The 24062-nt window shown below is 44.0% G+C and overlaps 1 protein-coding gene across 1 annotated transcript in view; it reads right to left on the bottom strand.

The window, feature by feature from the left end:
* Positions 1–24062, bottom strand: part of LOC124619635 — a 50446-nt gene that overhangs the window by 12490 nt on the left and 13894 nt on the right. The window contains exon 2 of the mRNA XM_047146149.1: positions 4520–4680. The gene's annotated coding sequence lies outside the window, so the exon portion shown is untranslated. The remainder of the gene's footprint in view (positions 1–4519; positions 4681–24062) is intronic.

Below are 24062 nucleotides of genomic sequence, written 5' to 3'. Positions count from 1 at the left end.
TCTCAAACCTTTTGGGTCAAATCGAAATGGGTGCTAGTGGGTTGACAACCGATTATAAGTATATTGAGATTGGGAACCAATGGTCGAAAGTACATATATGTTGTGTTATACACGGTGTACACCATACAACAACAACGTAGCTCATTTTAATTGTTCAAGGTGACGATCTCTTGAGTCGATGCCTGTACTGGAATAACGCATGCAGTGCTGCCACACTCTTGCAGACATCCTCTGGAACAGGCAGCGGGTGATAAACAGCATATTCACCTTACGACCAAACAGACGTACTGTACGCAATTTATCTCATAGCACGTTTGTCATATGCGGACCGGATGCACCGCACAGCCGCTTTAACCTGTGCCACACGCATAACATTGTCCCTGGGGTCAGTTGTCCATTGCGTCAGACAGCTTTTGATGTGCCCATAGTGAGGTATGTAGCTGTATACAGTGCGTGACACGTAGTCAAAGATATAATGTTACTCATCGCAAGAGTTGGCAGACATGCAATTAATGTACGATGTGGCAGGTGGTAGTGCCGAAAAAGCAGCATGAATGTACAGAGAATGCTTTCCTGACAAGTATCATCCTAGTTGGAAGAAGTTTATCTGCGTGGACAGCAACTTCTGATAGGCGAAGCCATTCAAGCCACGAGAGACATGTCCGAAACTTAACACTGAGGAGATGCTGCTGGATCGTTTGGCCAACCACCCAGCAAAAGTCACCTGTCAACTTGCCAATGAAAACCACACTTTGATCGATGCGGTGTAGAGAGTAATAGCTGAACAGATATTGCACCCATATCGTAAAGAATGTGTGCAACCAATGGGACCAACGGATTTTGAGCCCCTTGTTCACTTTTGTCAATGGATTAGTCATTTCAGTGCCATAATGCCGAACTTCATACACTTGGTATTGCCGCAACAGTCATTTCTGGAGTGAGGCCAATCCTCATACCACCTACATTGGTAGCCACGAGCAACTGTTCTCTGTAAACGTATGGGTGGTCATTGTCCAAGATCACTTAATAAGAGTTTATTTGCTGCCTCCCCGTTTGATTGGTCCACGTTACCTGTTGTTCCTGCGAGACGTACCGCCACAGCTCTTGGAGACTGTACCCCTGCTGTCCGCAAAAGGATGTGGTCTTAACGCGACAATACACCAGCCCACATCGATTTTAATGTATGCGAGCACTTGAACAACGCATACCCCCATCGTTGGACTGGAAAGTGACGTCCTCTCCAATGGTCAGCGCGATCGCGAGGATCTCATACCTCTGAACCCTTTCCTCTGGGGTTACATCAAGACGTTGGTGTGTGAAACCCCCGTAAAAAAAGGATGAAGACCTGCTTGCTAGCGCCCAAGCTGCCTGTTCCTGTTATAACAGATGCCAGATATCTTTAAGAGAGAACTTCATGCGTCGTTGACATGTATGCATTGAGACTGGCAGTCGTCACTTTGAACAGCTACCATGAGCTATGTTGTCGTTATACGGTGTACGTAATACAACAAATTTGCAATTCCGATGACAGGTTCCCTAGTTCAATATAATTGGTCGTGGACCCACCATCACCTGTTTTAATTTGACCCAAAACGTTTGGGACTATATGTAGGCCAGCCTATGTGGATGATACAGGAGAGATGTACTGTACATAGAGGCAACAAGGACAACAAACAACCGACAAAGCTCGTTGTGGCAGAGTACTGCCTCTCCCACAAACATGTCATGAATTACGATGGCACCACGTTGTTGCAACAGTTCAACACCTTCTAGAACCGTCTTCTAAAAGAGACTGTAGATATCTGACTACACGACAAGCTAATGAGTAAAGAAGCTTTTTTTCAACCGAGAGAGGCCTCGGAGGCAGGCTTGAGGATGGTCTTACGGCAGTGGCAAGCTACGTGGAAATCCACTCCCGTCATGGCAGCTAAAGACGACAGGGATGCATTGTCATTGTGTCGGCAGACCCCCACCGGGCATTGGCGACTGAGGACATCCTGATCGAATCCCGGAGATAGGTTTCCAACACCACTGCGCCATATCTGTGCCAGGAGAATCCCTCATTAGGAATGCGTGAAGGTGGGGAGAAGTTGGCTTGCCAGAATATGGCGCCTTTTGGACGATTCCACGCTGCTGTATGACTGAGAAATGATCAAAAGTTTGTTTAATTTTTTTTTTTTTTTTTGAAAAAATCGAAGGTGGAAAGCGAGACCAGATAATACATATATTTCCGAACTGAACATTCTGGATTCCTTTGGTGCGATTAGTACGTTCACGCTGTATTCAGTATGTAGTTTATTGTTGACAGTCGAAAACGTTATACGTATTTTCGAGTGCTCGGCGAATTTTTTCTTTTTAAAAGGATGGATCAAAGAATTTGCATTAAATTTTGCTTGAAAAACGGAATAAAGTGCAGCACCGCATTCAAAATGTTGACAGTAGCTTTTGCTGACTAAGATAAGAGTTTACGAGTGATATAAACGTTTCAAAAGGAGTCGAGAAGACGTTGAAGATGGCGATCGCCCTCTACGTCATAGCACATCAGCAACGTGGAGGAAGTAAAGAAAATGGTTCCGGAAAATCGCCCAATCACCATGAGAGGTTGCTGCTGATATCGGCATATCCGTTGGCTCATGCCACGCAATTTTCGGGATGTTTTGCGCATGAAACGTGTAGCAACAAAGTTTGTTCCGAAATCGTTGAATTTTGACCAAAAACGACATCGCGTAGGTATGCTCAGGAACTGTTGAATGAAGTCGACAACTTATATAGAAGGTAATAACAGGCGTCAAAACATGGGCATATGCGTATGACGTAGAAACCACTGCCCAAGCGTCCCAATGGAAAATGCCTGAAGAGTCAAGACCGAAAACATTTCGACAAGTTCAATCACATTTGGAGGTTTTTCTCACTGTTTTCTTCGATTACAGTGGCATAGTGTATCACGAGTTTCTGACTTATGGTTGTATGGTCAATGAGGAGTACTGTCTGGAAATTATGCGCCGTTCGAGTGATGCAATCCGAAGAAAACGAGCAGAATTATGTTAAACCTACTTGTGGAAATTGCATCACGATAATGCTCCCGCTCACACCTCCATATTTGTTTGCGTTTTTTGGCAAAAAACAAAACCCCCCTTGCGACTTCTTTCGAGATCCGAGGCTGAAGAGAACCACAAGCGGACGTCGTTTTTCCACCACTGACGGGATAAAAACAGAATCGTAGAAGGAGCTGAACACCAGAACGAAAAGTGAATTCCAGAAGTGCTTCCAAGATTGGAAAAAGCGCTGGCACAAGTGTGTTATATCTCAGGGGTGTAACGAGACATCCTCCTCTGGTGTCACTCTTCCCCAACAGTAGTTGTCGATACCAGTGTTATTTTTTTTCGAAATTTGGACACGTCAGTATTGTCTCATTTGCTTTTCTGAATAATTTCATATAATTTTATACACAGTATGTTATATTTCAAGCTAAAATTTATGAAAAGGAATTACTTTATAAAATATTTTAGTTTCATTGTTAGAATCGATAACTACTAGTTCTGAATGTACAGTTAAAATTATTTTTTTAGAGACATTTGAAATTACGAATTATTTGCACACTTAAAATTTCTATTATTTATTACGCAATCCTGTACTGTTCACTAAGTTTATTTCTGGGTTCATTTATGAACTAATAATCGAAATTAATAATGTAACGAAAACTAGGAGGAATTCATTTGTTACGAAAAAGCGTAAACCCGTTGGAATATTGTTATTTCCGCAGAGTGTGAGAGCTGTAAGCTTGTCTCTGATGCGATCGGACGTATTCTTGTATAACAGGCTTTGTTACTGTATGATATACTAAAATATGAGAAAATCAGTGGAAAATATATTTACCAAAACAAAATTCTGCAGAAACAATCTTCCAATTTACTTAGTTCAAACCAACCGTGAGGACCTGGGATGTTAGATTTTCAGCTTCAAGAATCAGACCCCTAGACAAGAAGAAGCCATCTCAACATGATAAGTTAAGTAAACTTGAAACTTTATTGTAACCTTTGCCCCTCTCAAATCTTCGTAAAAGACTTTTCTTATTAATTACTTGGACTGGGCATTATTTAATGTGGACAATAGATGGAACAAGGAAGGAGGGTGGAGATTACAGGGGGATTACTTTGAAGTTGAAGTTGATAAATAAGCAAAGACCCCTAAAACATTCCCGCTGTTTCTGATCACACCTCGTGTGTCTATTGTGGTTTACTAGACACTTGGGTTGTTCCACAGAAATTGTAGATTGCTGTCGTTACTTTAAAAAAAATGTACAAAAGTGAAAGAATACGATCATTACGGAACTTCTGTCAACACTGATTTTGATAAATGAAGTGAAGGAAGAAATTATGAATAACATTGTGTTGCTGAAAGTCGAGGCACTGTAAGACAAATTTGCTTAAGCATTTTAATTTATCACTGTTGTTATAACTGAACTGGTACACTTTACAGTTACGGTAATAGGTTTTACCAGCAGCTTACGAACACTTACGAAGAGGCGTGTGCTTCCTAGGCGCTCGGCAGTACACTCTCTGCAAAGCGCAGTCTCAGACGTTGAATCCTGTTATTGAGCTCTCAGCGATCTATAGCGCCCACTTTGCACGGTCAGAGGCTGGGCAGCTGGTGTGAGTTAGGCCAGAATTCCTCGGCCTACTGGAAAGAAATGAACGTAAAATTAAAAGTTAATAATAATTCAGAAGTATGTATCAGAAAGTTATGGGGATAGATGTAATATCTCTTTATATTCTACTAATTATCCCTGCACAATTCTATGAGTGAATTACGTTTCCTGCTTGACCATCTATATACTCGTAGAATCGATTCACAAAGTAGTACAGTACTATTACTATTCCACGAGCGCATAATTACTCTTTGTAATATTCTCTCTGGTGTGATGAGAGGACTTTAGGATCTCCCCCGTGCCGAATAGCCGCATTGAATAATTGCAATTTTCCTATCGAGATTACTGGAAGAAAGAGATTGAAAATATATTGTATGCTACTCAAGAAAATATATACTGAGCATTTACATCAAAGTTGTGTAAGGAATTTCATTATATATGTATTCTCTAATTGGAAATTTGCACGGAGGTGTCGTTTCGTTGGTAATCAGTAGGGAACTTCGGATGAATTGGAAACGAACCTGCAGTTATTAGATGCAAGAGCTTCATTATTTCATCGGATAATTAACCTCTATCAAAGCAAACTTTCCGCTTGATCTGACGTTTCCCGACTGACTACGCAACGCAAGAAAACCAAGACATTTTATTTACACAGGATTGCAGATCGCTTCGAATCATCGAGACTGCGGACAAGGAGAGTCATCGTCCGATTCTGATTAAACAAGTAAAGCTTAATTATAACTTTCTTGAGCTTCTGTGATGACTGTGATATGGCTGCTTATGAATGAGATCATTAATAAAATACTAATAACTAACTTTCCTCCTCACCAGCAACCAGTATAAACACAATATTAATTAAAATTATATAGACATATTCTCTTTTGAAGAAAAGTTAAGTTCATGACTTTAGAGGTGCAATGTTTAAGTGATTCATTTCATATCTAACGGACCTATGCTCTTTTAACACTGAATCTTCTTTCGGGTATGGACAAGTTAAAAGTGTTGTTCTACAGCGTTTAATGTGAGGTCTGCTTCTGTTCTTATAACACTGTTTGACAAAAAAAACTGAAAGGGAGTAAATGAAACTTCAGCGTTTGAGAGAGTACGTCATGCGATTTCAGTGACAAGATCGAGTCAGTTGTAAAGAGAACTTGGCAGTATTAGCCTACTTATTAACAGTAAGACGTAGCACCTCCTCTGGTGCGACCGCTTGCACTGATTCGGTTTGGGAAGGGTGTCATAAAGCCTTGTATCGTCTCCTGAGGAAAGGCGACCTGGTCCTTGATATCTCGAATGCTGGCAACAGGATGTAGTTGACGTCCGAGCTGCTGCCACACGTGTCCTGTCGTTGACAGATCTGAGGCTCTTACTGGCCACAGAAGTACCTTAAAGCACGCAGACGTTTCGTAAAGAGAAGTGCCGTTTGTGGTCGAGTGATGTCCTCTTGAAAAATGATACGGCGATGCTGTCGCACGAGAGGTGACACAAGAGGACGCAGAACGCACGTGGCATACCGATGTGACGTCATACCTCCCTCAATCGGAGGCAATCGCGACCTAAAGTCGTACCCGACCGCTTAGCACGCCATGCCGCCAGGAACAACATCGCAGAGCCCTACCCACCAAAACACTGGAAGAATGGGTTCTCTCGCCAGTCCGCAGACATACTAGCCGAAGGCGATCATCAGGGGTAGTGCAGATCCGCACATCATCGCACATCATCCCATAAGAGTGTGCCACAAATTAACTCCATCAAAACGCGAAACAGTCCAGCGCCCCAGCTCGTCCGTGGCTCACCGGAGTCGGAGGAGTACTACTCTTTTGTTTTTCGTGCCTGCTTCTGGGCACCTTTGTCGTCAGCGATAGTGTTACATTCGTAACATGGAACGATACTGTGCCCTTACAGTCTCCTATCTGATACCCACGATCCGTACATGGGATATACGTTGGTGGTAACTTAACAGTCGCAAAGTCTTCTTCAAATAGATGTTCTCTAAATTTACCAACAGATTTTCGCCGGAGCTACGTCGTCTTTCTTCCGTGGATTCCAGTTCAAGTTCCCCTCGCGTCTCTGCTACACTTTCGTATGGGCTGTACCCGTTTGCACTGATCCTAGCAGCGCCTCTTTTAATGCGTTCGACGTCTGCTGCTTTGCCTGATAAGGATTCCAGACACTATAGCGGAACTCTAAAATTGGTCGAACTAGTGTGTTGTATGCTATTTCCATAATAGACACACTGAATTTTCCAGAACCTTCCAAAACCTCTATGTCTCCCTTTCGCCTTTACATTGATTTCTTGTTGCTTCTTAGTGTTAAACCTGAATACTATCACAGATTTTATTCAACCTGTAAATTGAGCAAGCACTAAAGGAAACAAAAGAAAAATTTGGAGTAGGAATTTAAATCCATGGAGAAGAAATAAAAACTTTGAGTGTTGCCGATGACATTGTAATTCTGTCAGAGACAGCAAAGGACCTGGAAGAGCAGTTGAATGAAATGGACAGTGTCTTGAAAGGAGACTATAAGATGAACATCAACAAAAGCAAAAGGAGGTTAATGGAATGTAGTCGAATTAAATCGGGTGATGCTGCGGGAATTAGATTAGGAAATGAGATGCTTAAAGTAGTAAACGAGTTTTGCTATTTGGGGAGCAGAATAACTGATGATGGTCGAAGTAGAGAGGACATAAAATGTAGACTGGCAAAGGCAAATAAAGCGATTCTGAAGTAGAGAAATTTGTTAACATCGAGTATAGATTTAAGTGTCAGGAAGTCGTTTCTGAAAGTACTTGTATGGAGTGTAGCCATGTATGGAAGTGAAACGTGGACGATAAATAGTTTAGCCAAGAAGATAATAGAAGCTTTAGAAATGTGGTGCTACAGAAGAATGCTGAAGATTAGATGGGTAGATCACATATCTAATGAGGAGGTACTGAATAGAATGGGGGAGAAGAAAAATTTGTGGCACAACTTGACTACGAGAAGGGATCGGTTGGTGGGGCATATTCTGAGGGATCAAGGGATCACCAATTTAGTATTGCAGGCCGGGCGGGGTGGCCGAGCGGTTCTAGGCGCTACAGTCTGGAACCGCACGACCGCTACGGTCGCAGGTTCGAATCCTGCCTCCGGCATGGATGTGTGTGATGTCCTTAGGCTAGTTAGGTTTAAGTAGTTCTAAGTTCTAGGGGACTGATGACCTCAGAAGTTAAGTCCCATAGTGCTCAGAGCCATTTGAACCATTTTTTTTTTTTTTTTTTTGGTATTGGAGGACAACGTGGAGGGTAAAAATCGTAGAGGGAGACCAAGAGATGAATACACTAAACAGATTCAGAAGGATGTAGGTTGCAGTAGGTACTGGGAGATGAAGAAGCTTGCACAGGATAGAGTAGCATGGATAGCTGCATCAAACCAGTCTCAGGACTGAAGACCACAACAACAACAACAACAACGGACATGACGTTACATACTCAAGACGTTAACCACTGATCTTATAATCAGGTATGATACGTGCGAATTTAGTCTTTCTCGGCGAATCTCAATGATGAATTCTCGAGTTATCAGCCGATTCAAGACGTCGTTCTGCGGCAACGTTTCAACAAGTTTCCTACTTGTCAGCTTCGCCTGAAGATTAAAAGTAGGATACATGTTGAAACGTTGCCACAGAACGACGCCTTGACTCGGCTGATAACCCGAAAAAACTTCATCACAGATATGATACGGTTTTTCTCTTTTCTGTAACCATTAGCGCGGTAAATATACATGGTAGTTGGAGACACAACCTAAACTTATTCCCCAATCCCTCTCCCCCCACCTCGTCCACCCCTCTCTTCTTGTCCATCTCCTCCTCACCCCTCTCAACGTCTATTTCCTCCCCACCCCGGTCCCCTCCTCTATCCTCTTACCCCTTTCACTCACCTTAAACACTGTTTCTTGTTGCTGCAAACGAATCATTCCTTGGGTACTGGAGTCACTTAAAATGAATGACTAAACAGGTTGGAATCACTGTTATACAGGGTATGAGAGACCTCTCGAAGCCGGCCGTTGTGGCCGAGCGGTTCTAGGCGCTTCAGTCTGGAACCGCGCGACCGTTACGGTCGCAGGTTAGAATCCTGCCTCGGGCATGGATGTGTGTGATGTCCTTAGGTTAGTTAGGTTTAAGTAGTTCTAAGTTCTAGGGGACTGATGACCTCAGAAGTTAAGTCCCATAGTGCTCAGAACCATTTGAAGACTACTCGAACCGCTGGATCTATGAGAATAGTAGCTTCGACGATAGTATTTCGCATAGTTTTAATCTGCGAATGAGTAGAATTACGAAGTTTTGGACGATTCAGATTACGAAGCAGCATTCTAGATATAAAACGATAAGCCGTAAATTCTCGTTCCCCGTTCTTCATAAAATCGACGGCATGGGAGAAAGCAAACAGCACATCGTTCCGTATGCAATTTTTGTTGGAAGTTATACGTAAGGAGTAAGAATATACACTTATATGAATACGATTTGTCTAATGATTTACAAGTTTACGTGCTTTGCTATCGTAGATGAAACTAACTGCCAGAAAGATAACGAAACTGCCAATTTTCACACAACACATTTTATTTCTCGCGGTCAGTTTCAGCAGAAAAGCTGTACAGTCTCGTTTAAAACACAGAAAATTAATGTCCACCCAAATCTTCATTAGAATATCTTATAAAATTTTGATGCAAATCGCTGAAGAACTGTTCAAAATTTCTCTTTCACAGTTCGAAATTTCTCCTTTACATATTACATATACACTGAAGAGCCAAAAAAAACTGGTATAGGGATGCCTATTCAAATACCGAGATTTGTGAACAGACAGAAGACGGCGCTGCGGTCGGCAACGCCTGTATAAGACAAGTGTATGACGCAGTTGTTGGATCGGTTATCGGTTTCTGCTGCTACAATAGCAAGTTATCAAGATGTAAGCGAGTTTGAACGTGATGACGGCACAGGAGCGGCACAGGAGCGATGGGATACAGCATCTCCGAGGTAGCGATGAAGTGGGGATTTTCCCGTACGACCGTTTCACGAGTGTACCGTGAATATCAGGAATCCGGTAGAACATCAAATCTCCGACATCGCTGCGGCCGCAAAAAGATCCTACAAGAACGGGACCAACGGCGACTGAAAATAATCGTTCATCGCGACAGATATGCAACCCTTCCGAAAATTGCTGCAGATTTCAATGCTGGGCCATCAACAAGTGCCAGCGTACGAATCATTGAACAAAACATCATCGGTATGGGCTTTCGGAGCCGAAGGCCCACTCGTGTACCCTTGATGACTGCACGACACAAAGCTTTACGTCTAGCCAGGACCCGTCAACACCGACATTGGACTGTTGATGACTGGAAACATGTTACCTGGTTGGACGACTCTCGTTTAAAATTGTATTGAGCGGATGGAGGTGGGTGTGGAGACAACCTCGTGAATCGATGCATGTCAGCATGGGACTGTTCAAAGTTGTGGAGGCTCTGTAATGGTGTGAGGCGTGTTCACTTGGAGTGATAAGGGACCCCTGATACGTCCAGATACGACTCTGACAGGTGACACGTACGTAAGCATCCTGTCTGATCACCTGCATCCACTCATGTCCATTGTGCATTATGACGGACTTGGGCAATTCCAGCAGGACAATGCGACACCCCACAATCCAGAACTGCTACAGAGTTGCTATAGGGATACTCTTCTGAGTTTAAACACTTCCGCTGGTGCACCTAACTCCCCAGACATGAACATTATTGAACATATCTGCGATGCCTTGCAACGTGCCGTTAAGAAGAGATCTCCATCCCCTCGTAGTCTTACGAATTTATGGACATCCCTGCAGGATTCGTGGTGTCAGTTCCCTCTAGCACTACTTGAGACATTAGTCGAGTCCATGCCACGTCGTGTTGCGACATTTGTGCGTGCTCGCGTGGGACCTACACGATCTTAGGCGGGTATACCAGTTTTTTTGGTTCTTCAGTGGAATTTGGATGTGAAATCTGAGAGGTAAGTTTCTCCTGTGGTAGACTGAAGGTACGCCATGCTACTCTTAGATGCTACATCTGCGTTTACATAAACAGTGCACAAGCCACCGTAAACTGCCTGGCGCAGGGTATGCTGTATTAACACTGTAGCGTCGCTACCTGGTCTTAGGTGAAATTTGTAAGAAGCTGCCACTGAGTGCTGCGTTGGGCCGGCCGCTGTGGCCTAGCGGTTCTAGGCGCTTCAGTCCGGGACCGCGCTGCTGCTACGGTCGCAGGTTCGAACCCTGCCTCTGGCATGGATGTGTGTGATGTCCTTAGGTTAGTTAGGTTTAGGTAGTCCTAAGTCTAGGGGACTGATGACCTCAGACGTTAAGTCCCATAGTGCTAAGGGCCATTTGCTGCGTTGGCTACTGCTGGCCGGTATGCGCAGCTTTGCGACAGGTATGCATGTATGCAAAACGATTGCGAAACGGGGTAGCCGTGTTCTGTGGAACGTGCACCTCCCAGCAACAGTAGCCGGCGCTAGCAGAACTGTGGGAAGGCGTCCCCACACCAGGGCTAGAACTGTGTTACGAGTTACGGGACCGAGAGCTAGGCAGTAGCGCAGAAAATGTGCCCCGAGGCCTTATAAACAACTGCGAATTTAGAGAAAAATTCATTCAGGGCCGAGCAGTACCACCAAGACGCCAGGGCTGTGCCAGCTGCAGCCGCGAGTTCGACACCAGGTCGGGGCAGCCGCCTCTCGCACTAGGTCCACCTCGGAGAATTTGGTGCCACAGTGAAACGGACCTGCCGTCTGCACCAGCCTCCGCCAGCCTCCTGCCAGGAGGCAGCGGATCGTGTCCCGTGCACGGCAGCCGTCCTTCGTCACAGCGGAATACGTGAGCCACGCGTGACTCGCCTCGACAGGCACGGCAAGGAGGAGCAGCCCGCCGATGACGTCACAGCCTTGGCTAGAGCTCCTACATAACGGGCTGAATCGTCCGCCATGTTCTCTCCATCTCTGAGTATTCAGCAGTGTTTGCCCTGTAGGTGGTTGACTCATTCACGCAACTTTTTAAAGTATTTTTTATAAAATATTTCATATTGTATGTATCAACTGAATCAAACAGTAATTAATTTTTATAGAGATATTTATTATGCCCTTTTCATATAATAGAAAAACTGAAATTTAATGTTACACAACTATAGAAATGCAGACTCGGAACTTGGGTGATAATTTGTAGTTATCAAATGTGACGAGTTGAGAACTCGGTACCAGTGTCTTCAAACATGGGTGTTACGCAGTAACAACCTGCGGCTATGTATTAGTTTTGCCTTTAGACAGCCACTTATGAAAGAGGTGTTTATTTTTTTATTCAAAAGGAGGTACTTTAAGAAATGCCGCATTTTCATTGTACTGAGATGGGGGAAAGTATAGTTTCACCTTACAGTGAAATTAATTTTTATTAATAGTTTCATCTGTCATGTAACCAGCATTCATTTGATGTACTTCATCATAGGTTTGTTGCTTTTTGAGGCGTGGTAAAGACTGTTCTTTGAAGGTTATGTTACTTGTGGTGGTTCCCTGACAATGACCAACCCACTACAAAAATATCTGAATTATCAGTGCCTATATAAGACATGAATTAAGTATTAATCAATTTGCGTATGTATGTTTATGATAAGACGTAAAATACATAAAAATATTCCTCTCACTTTTCCAGTTGCGAAAATATCTCAGGAACTGAAAATTTTTCAGACGAGCTGCTTCAGTACAGTTTTCGACTGGGAAGAAACGCAACTGCATGCGACTGATTTCATGTTTATAACTACCTTCATTAGCGTATATTTACAATACACAACTGAACGCCGGGTGGTTTCTATTTGTTTCTCCGACAGTCATCTTTTTCTTCATTCTCGGTCATTAGGAAATCTAAACATACGAAAACCATTTTTGCTCTAGTTAGTGCGGTTCACAGCTGAGCAGACACCCATATTTAAGACGAATTCTTCAATACACTTAATTAGAAATCTCCTCTAGCACTGTGACTCGTATGTAAACAACCATGAATATCCCATAGTTTGGGGAACACGTGACGGACAGTTCAGCTCGGACTATAGAGGTCAGCCTTGGCATACTGACGGGCCGTCGGCTCGTGGCCGACGTGGCTGTCGTCAGCATCCCAGGGCACCAAAGCAGCTACAGTCAGCGAGTGCAGTACTTAACTAAACTGCTTAAAACGTCTTCGTCTAGAAAATCGTCATCGGCTATGGTCGAGCCGCCATATTGTAATGGGGCATTCGTAGTTTCTCTGCTTGCGATTTTAGAGTAGTTCGGACACATTATGTCCCGTTAAAAAAATGGCTAAAATGATATGGCTGTCGTTTTTCTCTTCAATCCGAAGACTGTATTGATGCAGCTCTCCGTGCTACTCTATCCTGTGCGAGCCTCTTCATCTCTGAATAACTACTGCAACCTACATCTTCCTGAATCTGCTTACTACGTTCATCTCTTAGTCTCCCTCTACCATTTTTACCTCCAACACTTACCTCCAGTACTAAAGTGACAATCCCTTGATGTCTCAGAATGTGTCCTATCAACCGATCCTTTCTCATACTCAATTTGTGCGACAAATTTGTTGTATTCCCAATTCTCTTCATTTCCTCCTCATTAGTTACGCGATCCATTCAACTAATCTTCAGCATTCTTTTATAGTATTATTTTTCAAAATATTTTATTCTCTTCTCGTCTAAACTGTTTATCACCCATGTTACACTTCCATACATGGCTACACTTCGGACAAATACCTTCAAAAGAGTCTTCCTAACATGTAATTCTATTCGGTGCTAATAAATTTCTCCTCTTCAGAAATGCTTTTCTTGCCATTGACAGTCTACAATGATGAGCCAAAACATTATGACCATCTGCTTAACAGCTTCTTTGTCCGTCTTTCGAACGAAATACACATCTGATTCTGCGTATCAGGGATCCGACAGTTTGTTGGTGGCTTTGTGTAGATGTGGCATTACATGACTAAGCATAGGTCATGTAATTTGCGTAAATAACGGTCCGCTGATTTGGGTGCGCGGTGATGGCGCCCAATAGCGACCCAGATGGGTTCCATAGGATTTATATCAAGCGAATTTGGACGCCCAGACATTAACGTGAATTCACTATAGTTGTTGTTGTTGTGGTCTTCAGTCCAGAGACTGGTTTGATGCAGCTCTCCATGCTATTCTATCCTGTGCAAGCTTCTTCATCTCCTAGTACCTACTGCAACCTACGTCCTTCTGAATCTGCTTACTGTATTCATCTCTTGGTCTCCCTCTACAATTTTTACCCTCCTCGCTGCCCTCCAATACTAAATTGGTGGTCCCTTGATGCCTCAGAACATGTCCTACCAATCGATCTTCTAGTGCCACAAATTTCTCTTCTCCCCAATTCTGTTCAATACCTCCTCACTAGTTATGTGATCTACCAATCTAATCTTCAGCATTCTTCTGTAGCACCACATTTAGAAAACTTCTATTCCCTACTTGTCCAAACTATTTATCGTCAATGTTACACGGCTACACTACTATTCACTATAACGCTCCTCAGACCACTGTAGATCTGTTCTAGGTCCGAGATTCGAACTGTTAAACTGCTGAAAGATGACATTGTCGCTGAAGAAGACATCAAGCATGAAGGGATGCAGGTGGTTCGCAGCTGTCAGCGTGCCTTCAATTACTACCACATGACACATGCAAGCGCAGGAGAATGTATCCTATAGTACACTGAAGAGCCAAAGAAACTGCTTCACATGCCTAATATCGTGTAGAGCCCTCGCGAACACGCACAAGTGCCTCAACACGACCTGGCATGGACTCGCCTAATTTTTGAAGTAGTGTTGGAGGGAAGTGACACATGAATCCTGCATGGCTGTCCATAAATATGTAAGAGTACGAGGGGGTGGAGATCTATTATGAACAGCACGTTGCAAGGCATCCCAGATATGCTCAATAATGTTCATGTCTGGGGAGTTTGGTGGCCAGCGGAAGTGTTAAACTCAGAAGAGTATTCCTGGAATTGTTCTGTAGCAATTATGGACATGTGGGATCTTGGATTGTCCTGATGGAATTGCTAATGTCCGTCGGAATGCACAATGGACATGAACAGATGCAGGTGATCAGACAGGATGCTTACGTACGTGTCACTTGTCAGTCGTATCTAGACGTATCAGGGGTCCCATATCACTCCAACTGCATCATTACAAAGCCTCCACCAGCTTGAACAGTCCCCTGCTGACATGCAGGGTCCATGGATTCATGAGGTTGTCCCCATACCCCTACACGTCCATCCGCTCGATACAATTTGAAACGAGACTCGTCCGACCAGGCAACATGTTCCCAGTCATCAACCGTCCAATGTCGGTGTTGACGGACCTTGGCGAGGCGTAAAGCTTTGGTTGTGCAGTCATCGAAGGTACACGAGTGGACCTTCGGCTCCGAAAGCCCATATGGATGATGTTTCTTTGAATGTTTAGCACCCTGACACTTGTTGATGGCCCAGCATTGAAATCTACAGCAGTTTCCGGAAATGTTGCACTTCTGTCACGTTGAACGATTCTCTTCAGTCGTCGTTGGTCCCGTTCTTGCAGATTCTTTTTCCGGCCACAGCGATGTCGGAGACTTAATGTTTTACCTGATTCCTGAGATTCAAAGTACACTCTCGAAATGATCGCACCGAAAAATCCCCACTTCATTGCTACCATGAATTCAGTGTTCCGAAACTGTTTCACTGCGGAAAATCGTAACATGGTCCCTGACTTCAGCCGTCGCACGGACGCCAAAATGGAAAATATTGAAATAAACGATATCGGAATTGAAAAACAACTGCTATCACTTAGTAGCGGAAAAGCATCCGGACCAGACGAGATACCCTTAAGATTCTACAGTGATTATGCTAAAGAACTTGCCCCCTTTCTATCAGCAATTTATCGTAGATCGCTGGAAGAACGTAAAGTACCTAGCGACTGGAAGAAAGCGCAGGTCGTTCCCATTTTCAAGAAGGGTCATAAATCAGATGCGAATAATTATAGGCCTATTTCGCTTACGTCAATCTGTTGTAGAATAATGGAACATGTTTTGTGTTCTCGTATAATGACGTTCTTAGATAATACAAATCTCCTTCATCATAACCAACATGGATTCCGCAAACAGAGATCATGTGAAACTCAGCTCGCCCTATTTGCCCAAGAAATTCACAGTGCCGTAGACACTGGCGAGCAGATTGATGCCGCATTCCTGGACTTCAGGAAGGCATTTGATACGGTTCCGCACTTACGTTTAGTGAAAAAAATACGAGCTTACGGAATATCGGACCAGGTTTGTGATTGGATTCAGGATTTCCTAGAAGAAAGAACACAACATGTCATTCTTAACGGTTCAAAATCTGCAGATGTAGAGGTAATTTCGGGAGTACCGCAGGGAAGCGTGATAGGACCTTTATTGTTTACAATATACATAAATGACTTAGTTGACAACATCGGTAGCTCCGTGAGGCTATTTGCAGATGACACGGTTGTCTACAAGAAAGTAGCAACATCAGAAGACTCGTACGTACTCCAGGAGGACCTGCAGAGGATTAATGCATGGTGCGACAGCTGGCAGCTTTCCCTAAACGTAGATAAATGTAATATAATGCGCATACATAGGGGCAGAAATCCATTCCAGTACGATTATGCCATAGGTGGTAAATCATTGGAAGCGGTAACGACCATAAAATACTTAGGAGTTACTATCCGGAGCGATCTGAAGTGGAATGATCACATAAAACAAATAGTGGGAAAAGCAGGCGCCAGGTTGAGATTCATAGGAAGAATTCTAAGAAAATGTGACTCATCGACGAAAGAAGTAGCTTACAAAACGCTTGTTCGTCCGATTCTTGAGTATTGCTCATCAGTATGGGACCCTTACCAGGTTGGATTAATAGAAGAGATAGAGATGATCCAGCGAAAAGCAGCGCGATTCGTCATGGGGACATTTAGTCAGCGCGAGAGCGTTACGGAGATGCTGAACAAGCTCCAGTGGCGGACACTTCAAGAAAGGCGTTACGCAATACGGAGAGGTTTATTATCGAAATTACGAGAGAGCACATTCCGGGAAGAGATGGGCAACATATTACTACCGCCCACATATATCTCGCGTAATGATCACAACGAAAAGATCCGAGAAATTAGAGCAAATACGGAGACTTACAAGCAGTCGTTCTTCCCACGCACAATTCGTGAATGGAACAGGGAAGGGGGGATCAGATAGTGGTACAATAAGTACCCTCCGCCACACACCGTAAGGTGGCTCGCGGAGTATAGATGTAGATGTAGATGTAGATGGAGATGCTGCTTCCCATCGCTCGTGGGCCGACTATAACACCACATTCAAACTGACTTACATCTTGATAACCTGCCATTGTAGCAGCAGTAACCGCTTCGCGCTTCTGTGTATAATACAACTCCCGCCAGCCTGCGTCCGTAGCGCGCTGCACGTTTCGAGCCGCCGTTCACCACGATGACGGCGTTTGTGGAGGCGACCATCGAGATAGTGTAGCACAGATGTGATTCACCCGAAGAGCCGACTCGTTTTCATTGATCGACGGTCGAATCCCGATGGTTCCGTGCCCACTGCAATCGTAATTTCCGAAGTCGTTGGGTCAAAATGTGAACACGTAGGGGCAGTCTGCTGCGGAGCTCCGTGTTCAAAAATATGCGATGAACGGTGTGCTGCGAAACGCTCGTGTCTACGCCAGCATTGTGTTCTCTCGGAAGAGATGCCACAGATCACCATCTATCCTCTGTGAAGAGTCAACATCCTACCATTTAGCGCCTAGTGGTAGTTTCACTGTCCTTCTACCTCTGTCCGTAGATGCTCACGACAGTAGCACGTGGACATTCGACTAGCTGTGACGTTGTCGACGTACTCGTTCACAGGCTCTGCGTGGTAATGATCTGCCCTTTGTCAAAGCCGCGTATCTCTACGGATTTTCCCATCTGAAGGCCATATCTTCGCTAGGGTGATCCCGCGTTCGTGTCTGCTCCACTTACATACTTTCGTTGCAGCGTCACGTGTCCGAAACGCCACTAGGCGGCATCCAACGTCACGGTGGGTAGTGGGCATAATGTTCTGGCTTGTCAGTGTATACTTGATATCCTCCCAAATTCGACCGTCATCAGTTATTTTGCTGCCCAGATAGTAAAAATATGGATGCAATAATCGATGGCCGACAGGAAGCGGCACTCAATTTCACATGTAACCTACGTATGCTTTAATATAATTGAAAGAAAATTATGTTTGCAAAAGGCAAATGCAGTTACAAAGACACCTAAAATCTTTTCATGTTTCCCCACGCTCACCCAGAACTTCTAAAGAAATGGATGCATGCAGTGCGACGGGACTCCGTCTAAATGTGGCGTCATTTAAAGCAATGATTTTTCTAAAGACGTCTGCATGTCTCGATCATGAGCTGATGTACAACTGCTGAAAGATGACGCTGTACCTATTCTTTTCAGTATTCTTGTAAAACTGCAACTGGATACTGTGGTGTCACCGCCAGACACCACACTTGCTAGGTGGTAGCCTTTAAATCGGCCGCGGTCCATTAGTATACGCAGGACCAGCGTGTCGCCACTGTCAGTGATAGCAGACCGAGCGCCACCATACGGCAGGTCTAGAGAGACTTACTGGCACTCGCCCCAGTGGTACAGCCGACGTTCATAGCAATGGTTCACTGACAACTATGCTCTCATTTGCCGAGACGATAGTTAGCATAGCCTTCAGCTACATTTGGCACGACCTAGCAAGGCGCCGTATTCAATTGATAATTAATATTATGAAGCATGTACCGTAACGAGAGATGTTCTACAATTGTGGATTAAAGTTAACTATTATATCAACTACGTACTTTATTTGCAATTCTCAAGATATTGTCCTGTTCCAGACCTCACGCCAGTCAGCGTGTAATTAAACGCGTGCATTTCGGCCTCCTCTAGAAAAACAGTGTTGGCTCTTCTGCCAACACTACAGATACCAGTCAGAGAAGACAAACTGCTCGGAATACACCAACAGTTTCTGAGGTAAAACAGTCTACTAAACTGGCAACATGGATACACATTGCTCTTCATGTATCTTTATGTTGTTGTGGTGGCTAGTAAATATAGCTGATGGACTGATCTCTTTTGGTTTCAGCAAATGAATGAGATCCACCAATACTTTGTGAAAATCCGATGTCAGTCGTGCGACATATGATGCAAGCGTTCCGAACAAAGTATCTCGCAGAATAGTGATGCTTAGGAAAACGTGAGAACACTGCACACGAAGTTTAAGTGACGTGAAAAGACAGAAAACATGACACAATTGATTGCAATGCTGAAGAAAAGAACCTGTCTAAACCACAATCTCGAAAGTGGACTTCAGAACATTTCAGTGATTTAACTTTAGATATTCTCTTTACTCGACTGTAAAACAGTGGTGTTAAAAATCAGTCCAGGGAGTATAGCGAAGCAAGTAAATAATTTGCCTTCATTGTGCTCTGGTGACATTTACTTTGAAGTCAAAGTCTTTTTATGACTGACTTATTAGTTCTGGGTGTTGTTTATTTCATGAACAAGCCGATGTGCTTCGCAAAACACATAGGCTAGTATGTATAGTTGGTTGTGAAGACTTGTATGAATCGCCGGCCGAAGTGGCCGTGCGGTTAAAGGCGCTGCAGTCTGGAACCGCAAGACCGCTACGGTCGCAGGTTCGAATCCTGCCTCGGGCATGGATGTTTGTGATGTCCTTAGGTTAGTTAGGTTTAACTAGTTCTAAGTTCTAGGGGACTAATGACCTCAGCAGTTGAGTCCCATAGTGCTCAGAGCCATTTCATTTCAACTTGTATGAATCACAGGTAATGCGACGAATTGCTATTGTCTTCATGTTGTATTACAAGCACACACAAAGAAAGCAATACTTGCTGCACAGAAGGACTATTCTGGTATGAGGAAATGACACAAAACTTAGGCAAGCTATTTACATTTGCCAATGCGTGGCATAGTGTAAGTGTATGTTGAATGAAACAAAACAATAAATATAAAATTAAATATGCTCTTTATCTGTTACTAATTTGACCATCTTCCTTTCTCAAAATTCTTGTCCGGAAATTGTTAAAACATTTGTTCTTTGTCTATAGCTTGTTTATATAAAATGTGGAACATAGCACTGGTTTAGCAGTTTTGTTGTTATGATGTGTACAGGACTTTTAATGGCTCTGAGCACTATGGGACATAACATCTGAGGTCATCAGTCCCCTAGAACTTAGAACTACTTAAACCTAACTAACCTAAGGACATCACACACATCCATGCCGGAGGCAGGATTCGAACCTGCGACCGTAGCGGTCGCGCGGTTCCAGACTGTAGCGCCCAGAACCGCTCGGCCACACTGGCCGGCTACAGGACTTTTTTTCCGCTGGGTATAGAAAAGAAAGCATTTTGTATCGCACGACTCTTTGCCTGAAAGTTCGTTATCCATCTTCTGTGATAACTATAATAAGAAATATCTCATGTCAACCTTTTACTCGTGATTCTTCAGTTTCTCCCGGCGTATTTGTTGCTCGAACAGTCCACGGGTATACTGCCGGTTCATAGTGTCCAATGGGCGCAATATCGTCGCCATCGTCAGGTGCTCTGACGAACTGAGCTCCTGAGGGCGAGCGGCCGATTTAAATCCCCTCCCCCCGCGGGCCGCTCTCTTCGCCGTCCGCGCCCATTGGACACTATGAACCGGCAATATACCCGTGGACTGTTCGAGCAACGTTTTACTCATTTGTGTCGTTACACAGCTTCATCATTCAGGAAATAAAATGCGCAAAGCGAAAGGAAAAATCTCGTGGACAGCAGTCACACGTAAATGCCTGGCAGAGGGTTCATGCGAATCTCCAAAAAGTATAATTTGTAACAACTATAGCGGCGGTGCGAAAGTAAGAAAAATACGTACGTACACAGAGCAGAGTAAGTGTGAAATTGATCTTGACTGGAAAGATTAGCAGATAGAAAGAAACATTAACAGTGAGCTATTAATTAAACACAGACAGCGTCGCATTGTATCCATAAATCGTAATTGTATTTCTTGTGTATAGCAGAACAGTCTGCCTCTCGTCGACGACGGAGAAATGTCGGAATTAAATGTAATCATTGGTCCGTCGCTGGGCCCCACTGGCTCATCACTCAGCCGGGCCATTACAGAGTGGTACGTCCGGAACAGTAATATCGACTTTGTTTTCCATCCCACTTCCCTATCTCATTCTCACGATTCCTATGTGAGACATACGTTGGTGGCGCCACAATGGTCTCACAGTCCTCTTCAAACATAGAATCTCTCACGAGAACTGCATCGTATTTCTTCCAAAGGTCCCTATCTGAGGTCCCCGTGGACTTCTGTTACACTTTCGCATGGGCTACGCAGACCTGTTAACAATAGTAAGCAGTGTCTATCTGAATTTGTTCGAGGTCTGTTGTCATGGCTTCTTAGTAAGACCTCAAAATGCTGGAGCAGTATCATAGAGTTGGTAACACTGCCATCTTGCATGCGATGTCCTATACAGAAGCGCCGCTCTGGCACAAGACCTTTGCAACAGAAACCAAGTCTTCCATTCGCATTCCCTGATACTGACTTTACGTGGTCTTCTCATTCCATGTAGTTTCTTAGAAGGGATAACCTGTCGTAGGCCGCTCTCTAACACAGCCGAAACTTCGCTGGGTGATAGAAGGTTGAAAATAAATGCAAAACGCAATAACTTCTGATAAGTTTCCACGCGACTTCAGCACGCTACTCGCGCGACGGAAAACTAAGTGCACTGGTAGCGCAGTGGTCAAGAGCACACCGAGCGAGGTGGCGCAGTGGTAGCACACTGGACTCGCACTCGGGAGGACGACGGTTCAATCCCACGTCCGGCCATCCTGATTTAGGTTTTCCGTGATTTCCCTAAATCGCTCCAGGCAAATGCTGGGATGGTTCCTTTGAAACGGCACGGCCGACGTCCTTCCCCATCCTTCCCTAATCCGATGAGACCGATGACCTCGCTGTTTGGTCTCTTCCGCCCAAACAATCCAATCCAATCCAAGAGCACAGTTTCGAAATTTTTCCCCGGGGAGGGGGGGGGGACTGAAGTCGTGCCGAAACTTCGTCATTTGCTATGAACTTATTGCGTTTTGGTTTTGGCACATGAGCCAAGATAGGTGGCCATCTATTTTGACCCTTCTATTAGCCTGCCAAGTTTCGACTGTGTTAGAGAGCGCTCTATGACGGGTTACCCCTTGCCAGAAACTACATCAAGTGAGATGACCACGTACAGTCAGTATTCTCGTGTGCAAATCGAATGTGATGTTTGTTTTCTTTTATTGTCGCGGTGTGATCAAAAAGTAACAGGAACTTTTTCCCCTTAAAAAATCTTTATTTATTCATAAAAATCAACACTGTCTTCATCAAAGTAATCCCCCCTCACATATACTACACTTGTGAGAGGGCTTTTTTCAATCTTGAAAGAACTTCTGGAACTCACTATTCGGTATGGCGCTCAGTTCATTCAGCGATTCTCTTTTTACTTGGATTGAATAAAAAGTAGTGGCAACACTGCCATAACATGAAGGATGTGCGTCACATGTCATGTCTGCTGTCTGTTACTGACAGCAGAAGGTCATTTGAAGTAGTTCAGTGAGCGGCGACGGTTGCGTTTGAGTCAGTGGCATTGTGTATTGTCTGAAAGTGCACGAAGCCACTTCCAGCGCCCTAAGAGTATGTTTAGGAAACACGAACAACATGCGTGGACCAAGACTGAAGGGGTATGTGGTCGGAGCGCGCAACAATCTTCCCTTCCGCCACTGCATCCCGTCCTCCTTCATGACAATGCACTGTGCCACATGGCGAACGCCGTGCAGGAGCTCATGCGTACGTGTGGGGGTGGGAGATGCTGGAACATCCACCACATTCGTCCAATATGAGTTCGTGAGATTACGACCTGTTCTCTAAATGAAGGAATCGCTTCGTGGCAAGTGTTACAACACAAGGGAAAACATAATCCGTGCCACAGGATGGTCCTTGAGAGACATTCGCTGAACTTTTTTTTTTCTTACACGTCTAGTTCCGTAGTACCAAATTGGGGAGCAAATCTCCAAGGTCAGGGAACATGTCAGTACATGAAATTACAACATGAAAGTAATAACAGATAAAATAAAATGCTTATGAACCCAAAAAAAGTCAAGCCATAAGTTTAAGTAAACGCAATCAACAATGTAACATAAGAGTCATCTTAATTTTTCAAGGTACTCCTCAACAGAATAGAAGGAGTGACCCATGAGGAAACTCTTTAGTTTCGATTTGAAAGCGCGTGGATTACTGCTAAGATTTTTGAATTCTTGTGGTACTAAAAATGGATGCAGCAGTATACTGCACACCTTTCTGCGCAAGAGTTAAGGAAGTGCGATCCAAAAGCAGATTGGATTTCTGCCGAGTATTAACTGAGTGAAAGCTGCTTATTCTTGGGAATAAGCTGATATTGTTAACAAGAAACGGAAGTAAAGAATTTATGTATTGAGAGGCTAATGTTAGAATACCCTGACTAATGAACAGGGGTCGACAAGAGGTTACACCACTTGTTGCCCGAACCGCTCGTTTCTGAGCCAAAAATATCCTTTTAGAATGGGAATAGTTACCCCAAAACATAATACCATGCGACATAAGCGAACGAAAATAAGCAAAGTAGAGTAATTTTCGTGTCGAACGATCACTCATTTCAGATACCGCTAGAATAGTAAAAATGGCACCATTAAGCCGTGGGCTTTCCACGACGGTTTTCTGTCTGAACACCTAGAATTTCGAACTGTTTAGTTTCACCAATCGTACGCCAATTCTGTGAAATTAAAACGTTAGATTTTGTTGAATTGTGCGTTAGAAACTGTAAAAACTGAGTCTTACTGTGATTCTGTGATTTAGCGCTAGTTTATTTTCTACGAACCATGAACGTATGTGATGAACTGCACTATTTGGAACCGAGCCATTGTTGCACACAACATCTTTTACTACCAAGCTAGTGTCATCAGCAAACATAAATATTTTATAATTACCCTTAATACTAGAGGGCATATCATTTATATAAATAAAACGGTGTACGGCGCCCTCGATTGCCGGCCATGAGTGGCCGAGCGGTTCTAGGCACTACTGTCTGGAACCGCACGACCGCTACACTCGCAGGTTCGAATCCTGCCTCGGGCATGGATGTGTGTGATGTCCTTAGGTTAGTTAGGTTTCAGTAGTTCTAAGTTCTAGGGGACTCATGACCTCAGCAGTTAAGTCCCATAGTGGTCAGAGCCATTTGAACCATTTTGAACGGCGCCCTCCATCTGGGTGCGGGAAGGTGATCGAGATGTGGG

Source organism: Schistocerca americana, chromosome 6 (genome assembly GCF_021461395.2).
Source record: "Schistocerca americana isolate TAMUIC-IGC-003095 chromosome 6, iqSchAmer2.1, whole genome shotgun sequence".
Taxonomy (NCBI): Eukaryota; Metazoa; Arthropoda; class Insecta; order Orthoptera; family Acrididae; genus Schistocerca; species Schistocerca americana.
This window is presented reverse-complemented; position numbering and strand designations above follow the sequence as displayed.